The sequence below is a fragment of the Mytilus californianus genome, unplaced genomic scaffold (genome assembly GCF_021869535.1).
Source record: "Mytilus californianus isolate M0D057914Y unplaced genomic scaffold, xbMytCali1.0.p SCAF_1, whole genome shotgun sequence".
Classification (NCBI taxonomy): domain Eukaryota; kingdom Metazoa; phylum Mollusca; class Bivalvia; order Mytilida; family Mytilidae; genus Mytilus; species Mytilus californianus.
The window spans coordinates 132,188,390-132,203,288 of NW_026262581.1; the positions used below are offsets into that span (position 1 = coordinate 132,188,390).

General features: G+C 35.8%; 1 protein-coding gene across 1 annotated transcript in view; it reads right to left on the reverse strand.

Moving 5' to 3' along the window:
- Window positions 1-3,770, reverse strand: part of LOC127734712 (non-structural maintenance of chromosomes element 1 homolog) — a 61,895-nt gene extending 58,125 nt beyond the window's left edge. The window contains exon 1 of the mRNA XM_052244735.1: window positions 3,714-3,770. The gene's annotated coding sequence lies outside the window, so the exon portion shown is untranslated. The remainder of the gene's footprint in view (window positions 1-3,713) is intronic.
- Window positions 3,771-14,899: the final 11,129 nt, after the last annotated feature.

A 14,899-nucleotide genomic window follows, 5' to 3' on the forward strand; every position in this document is an offset into this window, starting at 1 on the left:
ATTCAGAGCCCAGTTGTAGAAGATTTTATATACAAATTCCATAAATGCAAAGTGTTTTCGAAGATGGACTTAAGACAAGGGTATCATCGGCTAATGTTAGATCCAGAATCCAGAGAAGTTTCAACTTTCAGTACGCCTTGGGGCAACATGAGACCAAAAAGACTAATATTTGGAGCAAAGTGTTCACATGATTTATTTGATGAACAAATGTACAGAATATTTGGAGACATACTAAATTGCTTGAATCAAAGAGATGAAATACTTATCGGTGGTATCAATACAGAGGAACATAACAAGGCATTGAGAGAAGTGTTAAAGAGAGCAAGAGACTTTGGAATAACACTCAGTAGAGACAAATGTGAACTTGGAGTTAATGAGCTAGATTTCTATAGATATGAATTTACAACGATGGATTAAAGCCAACACACGAGAAAGTAAGAACTGTGAAAGAAGCAAAAGCACCAGAGTCAAAAGAAGCAGTAAGGAGTTTCTTGGGAATGATTGGCTATTATTTTCTGAGTAGTTCCTCTCTCCAATCTGCCCCCTCCCGCGCCTGTCTTGCGGGGGCCCATATTCATCTTCCTCACAAGTGTGTTGGCTATTCTGAACTTGCTTGCATCTCTACGAATCTCCCTTCCATCTGTCCCCCTTTTAGCACCTACGGTTGAGCCCTTTACTACAAATACTATGTAGAATGCTGGTTCATACGCTGTTGACCATTTGTCTCTTTTGTTTTGCTCCAACAAGACGTAATCGCCAATCTTGAAATTGTGTTCCCTTGTATTTCTATTCTCAGCTTGATGTTTGATTTTATCTTTGTAACATTTGTCTCTTTCGTTCATCTTCTTGTCATCAGTTATTTCTTCATCATCGTTCGTTCTCGGAATATATCCTAATTTTGTTCTCACTCGTCTTTTCATGAGTGCTTCGTATGGTGATACACCTGTATCTGGATGAGGTGTGGAGCGATATCCTACAAGCATTTCCTGCACAGCTATTGCACCATCCCTGTTTTGTAATTTTGCTATTTGTTCTGTCTTATTCAATACTTTTATGAAGGCTTCGGCTTATCCATTCGCTCTCAGATGTAAGGGTGTAATTTTATGATGTTCAAATCCTTGTTCGGCGGCAAAGTTGGCAAACTCCTCAGCATTGAAAGGTGGTCCATTGTCACTTTCTAGTCTTTTTGGTATTCCATGTGTTGCGAAGATCCTCATTAGTTTGTCCTTTGTTTGTTTGCAAGCGGTTGTGTTCAGCTTTTCCATTTCAAGATATCTTGTTCTTTTGTCAATTACTACCAGATTGTAGTGTCCATCTGGATATGGTCCTCCAAAATCTACTGAAACAACTTCCCATGGATTCTCTGGTATTTCTGTCATCTTCAGTGGTACATTTCCGTGTTGTTTGTCATTACTTGACATTCAAAACAAGAATATGCCCCCCTTCCCCCCGCAAGACAGGCGCGGGAGGGGGCAGATTGGAGAGAGGAACTACTCAGAAAAACAGAATACAAGAACAATATTAACAATGAACAAAATTTAAATCCGTGTGAGAATAGATAATTATCAAATGAGAAACCCCAACGAGAACATAGGGTACCTAAACATTTCAATGACTATGTAATGTGATAATGTCTATTAATGATAATATGAAAATTCCATAAGATTGATTGATTGTTGGTTGCTTAACGTCCAGTGGCAAATATTTCATGCATATTCGGGACGAAAATTCCATAAGAGAAACACTAGAGACTTTAGAGACTGTTTATCACAAACAACAAACACATAGTGTAATACTTTTATTTATTTAAATTCAAGCTTCTATTTTTTTTAGAAATTAAGGAGGAATGTTATATCCAGGGTTTTCCCGGGAACTCACCTTATACACATTCGCAACTCTTGACTATTACGTTTCGTTGCTACGGCATTATTTTATATTGATTTGAGTCAGCCATTATTAAAAGTACTGTCAGAATTTCTGTGTTTCCTATGATGTTTCAGTGACCTAAATATTTAGACTTATTACCGGGTTTGTACTTAAGTGAGCAACACGACGGGTGCCAAATGTGGAGCAGGATCTGCTTACCCTTCAGGAGAACCTGAAATCACCCCCAGTTTTTAGTGGGGTTCGTGTTGCTCAGTCTTTTTCTTTTTTAGCCATTGTGTTGTCAGTTTATTTTCGACTTATGAGTTTGAATGTCCCTTTGATATCTTTCTCCTCTCTTTTGCATTGTCACTGGAATTTCCAATTTGCTGATATTTTGAAAATAGAGGTAGGGCAACGCAATTATTATTAAATATTTGAAGAAACAAAAGGGTGTTTTGAAATTGTTTATAAGGAGGTCCTTGTAGTTCCAAACATGAACATTTAAGTCTACAACAGAAATGTATTAAAGGTTCAAATTGTTTTAAAATGATTTTTACAGGATATTTGATATTTGCAAACGGCAAATCTATTAATCAGAACTTGTATGTCAAGCTTGACTGGCTTCAACTTTCTGGGTTACAATTAACAAACAATCCTCAAATTGTTACTTTTTAATCAAACGTAATGTTTTGATAGCTGTCATTGGCACGGTAAATAAGCAAATTCTAATTTCAATTGTTTACCTTTTCAAAGGAAAAACGCTGAGAAAACTGAAAGTATATTTGACTTCTAAATACCGGAAACAATACCGGTCAGAATTACGGGTGAAAACAGGTCATTTCCTGAAATCCCGGGTTATTTGAATACCCGGCGGGTATTTAAAAAATCCCTTGTAAAGGGGGAAATTCTCGGGTGTAACCCGCAGAATACGGGTCAGTTGACAGCTATGCAAGTTCCTGCAAAATTTTGCATCACAATTAGAAAATTTGGATGCCATAATTAAAAAGAGATTGTTGCTTGACGTCAGAAGGTTGTTTGGAGATAGATCTATGGTCATTCGGAGACAAAATTCAGCCAAATACCAAAAGTGTTAATACTTCTATAGACCTTATCGCTATTTGGGAATCTGCGACAATTGACCAGATAATCTGTGACACTTGAACTATTGACATCAATCACTTTTTCTATGTGTCGTCAGACATTTTCTGTAGTGATGCCAAATTTAATTTAACCAAAAGTTGTTGCCTTTAATCTTAAGCACTTAATTAATTTTCCCATTGAATACAAACAACTTTTTTGGAGCTATATGGTCAAAAGAGACATACAGAGAAGTTATAAAGTTACATTTTTTTCTTGTAATTACTAATTTGTTTATTAACCCTCTTGCTGCCGAGTTTTTTTCTTGCTTTGTCGCGCCAAAAGCATCTTGACTTTTCATATCTGTGACGTTGCAAAACTTGTGCCTATCTGTAGAACAGCGCTTTCCCGCCGTTCATAATTTTTCCCGCGTCAATGTAGCCGTAATTATGAAAAGCGATGTAAAAGTAATTTAATGAAAACTATGGCTCTAAAATTGTTATAAACGATGTTTTTAATACAACATTATTTAAAAATACAACTTTTAACCTTGAAATATATTTTTTTTTATCTTTCTTGTCTTTAAAAAAAATGAAAATAATATACCCATTGCTACTAGCTTTATAAGCGCTTTTGTTTATTAAATAATTGTATTTTTCTAGTTTAAAAGTATTAAACGGGTAAACGGGTATGTGTACACCACGTGTGCAACATTTAGCAACAGTGAGTTTTGAAGTCCATCTATTAAATCAAATGTAACGGGGACTCACTATAAATAGCAAGTAATCGTGTCTGTTTTCTTATTTTCAATATCTGTTTATTTTTGTTCTTGGTTCCCGCCAAATCCTAGTAATTGACTGGTTACCGTTAAACTTCGAATCTAAAATGAGCTAACGGAAAGATAAAATTTGTGAAAATTGATAATCTCTACAAAAAATTAACATATCAGAGTGTCTAAATATAAGGAATAGTTTAATAATATGATATACTAATATGTAACTTTTCATTCTATCATGTTTGTTAATATTGTAATATATGCAATATGTCTTAACGGTTACCATTTATTGTTAATGAGTTTATGCCAATAAAATATTTGTATCTGTATTTGTTATTATTTTATAGATTTCCCATGTATCTAAAGCCATAATTTTTATTATCATACAATGGAAGCAATTTTATGTAGAAAACATAAATTAGACAAATCCTTGTTTAGTGGACCTTAATGGTTAATGCCCAGGGAGTTGTTCTGTTTTAATTGATTTGTTTTAATTCTGTTCCAATCTAGTTTCAGTTGGAAACCGTGGGCAAAACTCGGATTTGGTGGAAGAATCCTGTTTTTTTAAAATATATAATCAGCTAAAATATCATGTGAAAAGATTGACCGGCAAATGTTTAGGCATTGATATTTATACCAATTTAATAATATTCACCATTTAATCAAGAATTTGTATACATATTACTATACAAATCCTTAAATGAGGGGGGGGGGGGGCGCAATAGGGGGTCCGTTAACATGTTAGCCGTTAGGCAAAAATAGTTAACAGCAAATATAAAATGCTGATAGAACAATGTTAAGGTATTTGATTGTTCTATCCGAATTTGAGGATTTTTTAAAACAAAAAGGCGGGTGTCCTGCAAAAAGCAGGAAATGCTCACCCTTTCAAAGCACCTGAGTTCACTCCAGTCTTGATCATCGCAAGATGTTTTAACTGGCAACCGTGGGTCTAACGATGAGCAGGGGGGAAATTTTCGCGTCCGAGAATTTTTCTACGAGGACCATCGCAAGATGTTTTAGCGAGCGACGGCGGGTCTTTGCGATCCACCAGGGGGAAAAAATCATCGAGGGTAGAAATGTTCACCTCCTGGAAATGTTCTACGACTACGAGGACCATCGAAATAATTTTTACGTTTTATATAGCGGTAATGATCCTTCCGCAGGTTCACCTACGGAAACTTTGTTACGACTTTTACTTCCTCTAGGAGTTTAAGTTTGCGCGTCTTTTCGGCACACCGGTACGTTTGTTGCCAACCATTTCCTGATCCAATCCGAGGGGCTCACTAAAACGCCCAATCGGTAGTAGCGACGGGCGGTGTGTACAAAGGGCAGCGACGTAATCAACGCGAGCTTATGACTCGCGCTTACTGGGAATTCCTCGTTCTTTCCCGACCTTTCCGGGCAAGGCCACTTGTCCCTCTAAGAAGTTGCGCCGACGCAAATGGGGATCGGCGAACTATTTAGTAGGCTAGAGTCTCGTTCGTTATCGGAATTAACAAGACAAATTGCTCCACCAACTAAGAACGGCCATGCACCACCACCTACCGAATCAATAAAGAGCTCTCAACCTGTCAATTCTTACAGTGTCTGGGCCGGGTGAGTTTTCCCGTGTTGAGTCAAAGTAAGCCGCAGGCTCCACTCCTGGTGGTGCGCTTCAGTCAATTCCTTTAAGTTTCAGCTTTGCAACCATACCGTTCGGACGAATAAAGAAAGCCAAAAAGTGCGACGCAACCCACACCACGAGAGTAATGACTCGGAGGGATAAACCAAGCTCTATCCCCATCCTCGCCCTCCTCCATCGTGCGGGCGCGGCGTGTATTATTGTTTCTTTTTTTTCTTTTACGCCTCTCCTTTCTTTTTACCGAGCATCGGCACTTTCACGGTTGAGACCGGGGCGATCTTTGCGAGACGTGTCAGATGCGATGATACCAACGCTAGTACCGTGCGTCTGATTTTTGCCTGCGTCTCTGGACCAATGTTTTGTACCCGGACTGTCTTGGCTGACCGTAGCCGGCGGTGTAGGATCGTGCAGCCACTATGTAGCCTTTATCAACTGACTTTTCGTGGGAGATCGGACAGGTAGCAGCGGGCCCGCATTCTCATACCCTCCGTTACTATTCCAGCAGTGAAGATCGGGTCTTCACTGCTCCCATGATATGAAGTTGCACTTGACACCTGATGATTCCAAGAATTCATATATACGCCGCAACCAGGGTGAATGCGGTCGGCTGTCAACCCGATGGTCTCCACTATGTACCCGACATATTATTTGTTTGCAGTTCTGGTCGGGATGGAATTTTCAAGATTTTCAAATTTTTCTACAAGGACCTATTTTTACATACATGCTGATTATGTTACTCCTTTGAGGGAGCACCGTAAAGAAAGAGATTAACAGCAAATTTAATGTGATTAGTGTGAATCTTTAAAATACTTGTAAATAACAGTTAACAGAGATAAATTATGTCAAAAACAGTGAACACTTTAAGTGTCAAGTAACAGATAACAGGAATCCCATTTTCATATAAAACAGTTAACAACATTGCCAATTTTAACACAACAGATAACAAACAGTGGGTTGAAAACAGTTAACAGTTTATATATATTTCAAATAACAGTTAACAACACCTTGAAATAGAAAAATCCTCCACGGTGTACATACAGTCATGGTCATCGTCATTATATAAATTAAGGCAGCACTCCTTCACGGTGTAGATAGAGTCATGGTCATCGTCATTATATAAATTAAGGCAGTATTCCTCCACGGCGTAGATACAGTCATGGTCATCGTCATTATATAAATTAAGGCAACACTCCTCTCCACGGTGTAGATACAGTCATGGCCATCGTCATTATATAAATTAAGGCAACATTAGTTTACCGATGTTGACATTAACCTATGAAGTTGAAGTCATCCCTTCGACAATTTTACGGACGCCATCACAAGTTGGTTGACCGTTACGGAATATTTGTTTCACAGTTGACGACCGATATGTTCCAATTGCCATAGCTGTGAATAGCCTCTGATTATCAATATCCATAACCATTGCAAGCAATCTGTACTTAGGAGAAGTTAAATCAATAACTAAAGTGTGTTGGTCCTCTTTAGATAGTGAACTGAGATTTGATGATGGTATGTAGTTTAGAGTCAGAATAAAGTGAAATCCCAAGGGTTTTAAACAGAAGAAAACAAATCATCACTAGGAACAGTGAACTGCAGTTGGTGTTGTATCCTCTTGCATCAAACAGAAGTGTTTAATAATTACTATTTTTTTAATTCTAAATATAACACCTTCTCTTCATGATGTGCCTATAAATCGAAGCTTCTACCATTTAGGCTATGTATATAAGAAGCCGTTTTGTATACATTACATACACACAACCTATACTCAATAAATCTTTCGGGACTTTATTCGGGTGCCACATGTGGAGCAGGATCTACTTACCCTTCCGGATCACACGAGATCCCTCTCGGTTTTTGGCGGGGTTCATGCTGCTCATTCTTTAGTTTGCTATGTTCTGTTGTGTTTTGTTACTGGATACTGTTATTTACTTTTTGATCTTTTTTTCTTTCCATGCCATGTCAGTTTGTTTTCGACTTCTGAGTTTGAATATCCATTTGTTTTCTTTTTTCTTTGTAAACATTTGGAAACCCTTGTTAAAATTAGTGACTGACAGAGTCTGAATACAGTGGAAACATATCTTTAAATTATTTGTGGATTCAGTCGGCGAGGAATGTAAATAAACCTGTACAATCAATTTGCATATTCAAACCAAGGAAAAATTTCAAAGGGTTTCTCCTGAAACTCAAACGGAGCAAGACTGGTTGCAGTGACAGATAATGCACACTTATCAAATGGTAAGACGTAGATACTATTACATAATGAGTAAACACAGTGCGGTCATTTATGCAGACCGGAATTAAGAAATAATGGTTATATGAACACTCATACTACATCTATCTTTGATTACAAGAGTATTGCTAAATAGCTTCTCCCATGACAGCTTTGTTGTTCCGCAGACAAGGCACTAAGCAAGTTTTTAGTAAATCACATCTATGGTGAGTTTATTCACATTATATACACTACTTGAAACGGGAATTAGGTATTGTTAATTCATTTGGAAGCTCAACATATACTCAAACGACACTAACTAAGATGAAATCCTGAACAATAATCGGGATGTTTTTGTGTTCACCTATAATTTGAACCGGATCTCGGTCGTCCTCTGTACTTGATACATAACTTACATAAGCGTCCATATTTACACATTATACTGTTGGGTCTGGCATAGGCTCGAAGAAATATCCAAATATAAACTTTTTCAGTTGTATCAAAACCGTGCATCAAAATTAGTGTCAAAGCACCTACTGTAGGTATTGTAGGAGCAGTGAGTGCAAAAAAATTGTCAGATCTGTAAGAGAATATCCTATCTATTTTTTCTCCTGGTACAATAGTTTGAAATATGACTTATCTTCCCTTTACACAAGCTTTTTTAACTCTAAATATAAATATGTTGTTTGAGGAAGGAACCAATTATACATTACAAAGTTCTCTTCACATGGCATTATTAAGATGCTTGATTTATTTTACTGACAACATATTTAGTAAGTTAAGTGAATATCTTTTTCAACTGGCAATCGGTTTTCTTTTTGGAAAACCTCTTCGTATCTACTTGTTCTTTTTTCCCAATGAGATAGACCTAATACATGGGTTTATTAAAAAGGCGGAAAAGGAGCTATCATTATTGTTGAAATTAACGTTCCGCTATAAAGACAATGTCTCTGAATAATTCAAAGTTTTGAGAAATTAAAAGAAGGAAATAGTATATATAAATAAGAATAATAACGTGGTATGAGTGCTAATGAGACAACTCTCCATCCAAGTCACAATGTGTAAAAAGTAAACAATTACAGGTCAAAGTACGGCCTTCAACACGGAGCCTTCATAACGAACAGCAAGCTATAAAGGGCCACAAAATGACTAGTGTAAAACAATTCAAACAGGAAAACCAACTGTATAATTTATATATAAAACGAGAAACGAGAAACACTTATGAACCTCACCAACAAACGACAACCACTGAACAACAGGCTCCTGACTTCGGACAGGTACATACAAATGCAGCGGGTTTTAACGTTTAAACAGGCTCAGTATAGTTGCCAATGAGACAAGAGCCCATAGATGTAAGCAGCAAAGGCCTTCAACACCGAACAAAATTCATATCATTTATATCGTTGATCGCATCGATCCAGATAAACTTGAAACGTGTTTGTCAGTTTATTTCCGTAAAATTGTCAAAGGGATGATTTCTATTCACCACTTGAAACTCTTTGTTTAATAGCTTTCTAATGAGCAGCAACCTTCTATCAAGGAAATCATAGATTTTGTTGTATTTGTAGTGTTCAATATTTGATTCTCTGTGTATCGTTTTATGTTTATGAATGTTTCTGAAAGAGAGGCGAAAGATACCAACAGGGAAACGCAAACTCATAAGTCGAAAATAAACTGACAAAACCATGGCAAAAATCTAAAATGACCAAAAGACAAACAACAGCATACAAAACACAACATAGAAAACTAAAGATTGAGCAACACGAACCCAACGAAACACCGAGGGGATCTCAGGTTCACCGGAAGGAAAAGCAGATCCTGCTCCACATGTGGCATCCGTCGTATTGCTTTTGTAAGTACAAACCCGGTGATAAGTCTTATTCAGGAGGGGATTGTGTTACGACAACTGAAACATATCTGTCGTCATCTGTGAAACAGATATTCCATAACGGTCAACCAACTCGCGACGGTGTCCGTAAAATTGTCGAAGGGATGATTTCTATTTACCACTTGAAACTCTTGGTTTAATAATTTCCTTGTGAGCAGCAAACCACTATGAAGGAAATCATGATAGGAAATAAAAGCCCTGGAATATCGTATCAACTGGGAGATATATACTCCATATACAGGCGCTGCTTGAATTTTGCTACATAGAAATGGAAATTTCACAATTGGGAAGCTGAACGTAGCTCTTTTGTCGTAAAGTTTTGTTTTTCAACCGACTCTCAATGTCAATTTTTAAATGTAATTCAAGTTATGAAGCAGTCTTATTTGTATCTGTTATATCCTTTATTTCAAGTTTGATGGGATAGATACGTTCCACGTAGTCACCAATCTTTGAATTATTTAGTGAGAGAACATTATAATTTTTTGTTCGCTTCAGAGTGATTATTTATAAAGTAAGATTTATCCTTCCCTAAAACAAAATAATTGTATCTACGTTGGCCATTCTTTCTTTTATGAAACAAAACTGGCCCAATTTTTCCAATTGGTATTTATGTTTGGAATGGGGAACACTTGTGTAACGCGTAGAAAGTTTTAATACTATTGGAAGGGAAAGAGTCTTAGGTTGTAGGTACTCTAACAGATCTTTGGAAATTGTAGTATCCAAATCTAGTTCACGTCGACTCTAGAATACTAGTAGGTAGTTTCACAATTACTTTTAAACCCGGCTTCGATTCCTGATAAAATTGATGTTAAAATAATTCAGAAAGAGGTTCCGTGGAGCACTTGGAAGACACAGCAATATAACGTTGTTTGTAAAGACACTTATGTAATTTTAGGTATACAATACTGTGAAGGAAGATCCAGTACTTCATCTTTGGTTGAAAGTCCAAAGGAACATAGAACAAGCCTATGATCATCCAGGATTTCCTCCTTGGTAAGTGTCGATAGGGAATATGTTGACTTTCATTTTACATGCAAATTTTTATGGGAATCAACTGCCGTACTCTTCTTGACGACTTGTTCCTTTACTCAAATAAGGCAGACTTCAGGCAAAGGCTTCTCCAGAAAAAATGAAATAAGTTATCATTATCCTTTATTCTCATGATCCGTCCCATAGATGATGCCCTTTTACTGTTTAATTCGAAGTTAGGTTAATAAAAATAAGGTCGATTAGGTCAACTTTGAGGGTTTTTTTCTTCATAGATTTTTAATTTATCAACGGAACATTTAAAAATTATATTTGATTATTTCAGTACCCAAGCACTGATTTTACTGAGCTGATAATACCTCCGGGGACTAACTGTGCACCAGCAGTGGTATCAAACCACCTATAGTGAATAAAAATAATAATTTTAAAAATTTCGTGCGTCCGACACGCTTTTTTCGAATTACCTTCGCCATCACGGTCCTACCAAAATAATTAAATACCAATTATGCATAAATACCTTAATACGTGTGAAGCTAAATGACCAAAAGGGACATAAAAAGAACGTCCAAATTTGTCTAAGATAACCTTTGCCTGAGGCAGTTGGAACCTTCGATACATTTCTGACTTATCAACTAAATATTTTTTTTTAAAGTATATGTTATTCATGTCAATACCAAAGCATACCTTATTTTAAATATTCGATTGGCCTAACACAAAACCACTGGCAATGAAAATCTAAAACAATTGTGCAAAGAATAGCTACACAATAGTTTATATTACTTGAAACAATGATATTTACAGATAGGTTTATTAAATTTTAGATGCCAACACTAAAACACCGAAGGGCATGATAGATGTGTCTAAAATCATGTCATGAAAGTATGCTCTAAAGGTATGTACAGATATCTTCTTAATAAATTAATCATAACACTCTAGAGAGCAATGTGAGCAAGAAATAAAAAGAACTCATGCAAGCTGATTATAAGAAATAAAAGCTAGTCTGTGTAAGTAGACATACTCTATAAGAGACTATTTACAACTTCTCAATCAATGGATTAACCAGGAATATGATTATGACTTCGCGAAGGATATATATCATTACTAAATTCGGAAGTCATTTAAAGTGACTACAAATGTTAAAGATACAATATGGCTAAGACCAACGTCCTATACAATCATCTAAGGAATCATAAAGTGTCATAATAATCATTATTAATGCTATGGTAAAATAAAATTTATTACAATAACTGTTGTATACAAAGAGCTTATTTTCCATTGGTTTCATCTTTTGTACATTAAACTTGTGAGTGAACCGTATGATTGTTTTTAAATTGAAAGATATACATGAATGTATAAGGATTTTCCATTGATTAAACAGTCAAAAAACATTTTTGAATCACACGAAAACAAGTCTTTTTTTAATAAAGATTTAGAGGATTTCTTAGTGTCGAACAGACCAGTGTTAAATTAAGTTTTAGCAGCTTCAAATGCATTTCATCAAAATAAGCCGAAAGAATAAAAACACACGATGTTTGTTGCCGATGAAAAAAGATAGACATGCAACATTGGACGCAACATGCTTCCTATATTTTGCCAAGAAACGTAAACATAAATACATTTTAAAGGAAAAAAAAGAGACCCTGAATAAAAAAGAAGTTCTAAATGTACCTTTGACGATTACATGTAATAAGAAGAAAATATTCACAGGTTTCCTGTTTATTGATATTGTATCATACAGATTTCGTGGGTTTTATATGAAATTTAACGACTTTACGTTGTGTTGTTCACTGTAGAATAATTGCTTAAAGAATCAAGAACATGTATTAAAATCATTTGGTTATATGACTTTAAGAATTTAACATTAACTGCATTTGTCTTAAACAATGCATACGGACAAATCTGCGTCAATGTTTGATAAGAAGGACACATTATAGCGTGGTGATTCTGTGTACAGAAATGTCTCGTTGAATACAACTAGTAGAATTAACGTTACTTAGTTGGTTTAGTTTAAACAATATTTATTCAGATAAATCATCACATGACGATATAATACAATTAAAATAAATATTTAGGATTCAGAAACAAGCAAATGTGCTTTAACAAATCTGTCTCCTATTACAAAAATAAAACACTTATTGAACAATACATAAATATCAAAACTGGCATGCTCTGTTATAAATATATAAATATGAAAGTTGGTTGGTTTAGATTCTATACTGTCTGAGTAAGTTGTAAGTAAATCTTTGTATGATTTATTCAACTTTTAATCACATTATATCATATTAATTGCAGCTTCATCAAACTTTTCAAAGGCTTTGTCACATAAAATTCCATTATATTGACAACAATGTGTGAACAAAACAAACAGACATAATAGGTAAAAATGTCAAAAATTTGGTGACTATGTTGAACGCATCTATCCCATCGAACTTGAGATAAAATATACAACAGACACAGTTAAATCGGCCTCATATCTTGACTTACATTTAGTAATTGACAATGATGGTCAGTTGAAAACAAAAGACAAAAGAGATGATTTCAGCTTCCCAATTGTGAAATTCCAAAGTCAGGAGCCTGTAATTCAGTGGTTGTCGTTTGTTTATGTGTTACATATTTGTTTTTCGTTCATTTTTTGTACATACATTAGGCCGTTAGTTTTCTCGTTTGAATTGTTTTACATTGTCATTTCGGGGCCTTTTATAGCTGACTGTGCGGTATTGGCTTTGCACATTGTTGAAGGCCGTACGGTGACCTATAGTTGTTAATTTCTGTGTCATTTGGTCTCTTGTGGAGAGTTGTCTCATTGGCAATAATACCACATCTTCTTTTTTATATTCCCATTTCTATGTAGCAATATTCCAGCAGAGCCTGCATACGGAGTATATATCTCCCAGTTGATACGATATTCCAGGGATTGTATTCCCTATTATGATTTCCTTGATAGAGGGTTGATGCTCACAAGGAAGCTATAAAACCAAGAGTTTCAAACGGTGAAGTTAAAATCATCCCTTCGTAAATTGTACGGGCGCCATCAAGAGTTGGTTGACCATTATGGAATATCCGTTTTATAGATGACAACGGATATGTTCCAATTGTCGTAACTACAATCCCGTCCCCTTTTCACTGAATTTTGCCTTTTGAATTAGACCGTGTTTGTACTAACATGATCAACACGATGGGTGCCACATGTGGAGCAGGATATCCTTACCCTTCAGGAGCACCTGAGATCACCACAAGTTTTTGGTGGGCTTCGTGTTGCTCAGTCTTCAGTTTAATTTGATGTGTTTTGTGTACTGTTGTTTGTTTGTCTTTTTCTTTTTGGCCATGGCGTTGTCAGTTTATTTTTACTTGTGAGTTTGAATGTCCGTTTGGTATCCTTCGCCTCTTTTTTACACGGGTAATAAAGTACATTATAAAGAATGCAGTCTCCACAGTTTTGATAATATACATTGACAATCACTTATCAGAGCAAGTTTTTTTTACATGCAAAACAGGAGACGTTTAGCCTGTCGACGCAGTTGGTCTCGTTCCTTTTGAAGTTCACGGGACTCCTCAGTTTTTGTTTGTTACCTTAATTTGTCTCCTCTGAATCGATTTACGAAATTTGAACATCAGAAAACTAATGTCGCCTTAACTTTTTAAAGAGTTTCTAAAATGGTTTATTTTCTTCGATTTTTATATTTTCTTGAATTTTTATATTTTCTTGAATTATTATCTATATAAAGCTTAACGAGTATACTTACTGTTTAAAACTCGTTATTTTCTGAATATAAGACTATAATTGATAGAGAATATCCTTCTGTTTAAAAGAAACATACTCAAAAATGTGCTTGAACTTCGATGTCCATACAAATGTAGATATCTACTGGTTACTTTGGAAAACAAGTTAGGCCGTACTTTGACCTTTAATTGTTAACTTTTTATACATTGTGACTTGGATGGAGAGTTGTCTCATTGGCACTCATACCACATCTTCTTATTTATATTCAAACAATCCTGACTGATTGCCCCTTGATTGTCATAATCTTGGGATAGGCATTTGATTAGATTTCAAAACATGCCCATATAGAGATTGGTTTTATCAATACATCGTGCACGACCAAATAGACATGTGTTTTCTTTCTACAGATTCCACCTAATATTGCACGACCTTCTATATATTAGTAATTGTTGTTATTTCCCTGATCAGCGCGAACTGATTTGGTACTTGTTCAGTGCGCCAGTATCTCACTATAATTAAAATATGTTTATCCTGTCAAAGATGGCACGTGACCACTTTTGTCTATCTGAATTTATTACCACGCCTGTAAATGTGCTATTGATACGGCTTTAGAATCACATGGCGCGCGATGTCTGCATGTTGACGCACCTGCTCTCTGTCAGTTTTAAATTTATACATTTCGTCTATTTTCATTATGATCTAATATTGTGGCGCTGGTATACTTTCTTTGTACATGTTGTACTTGACAGAAGTCA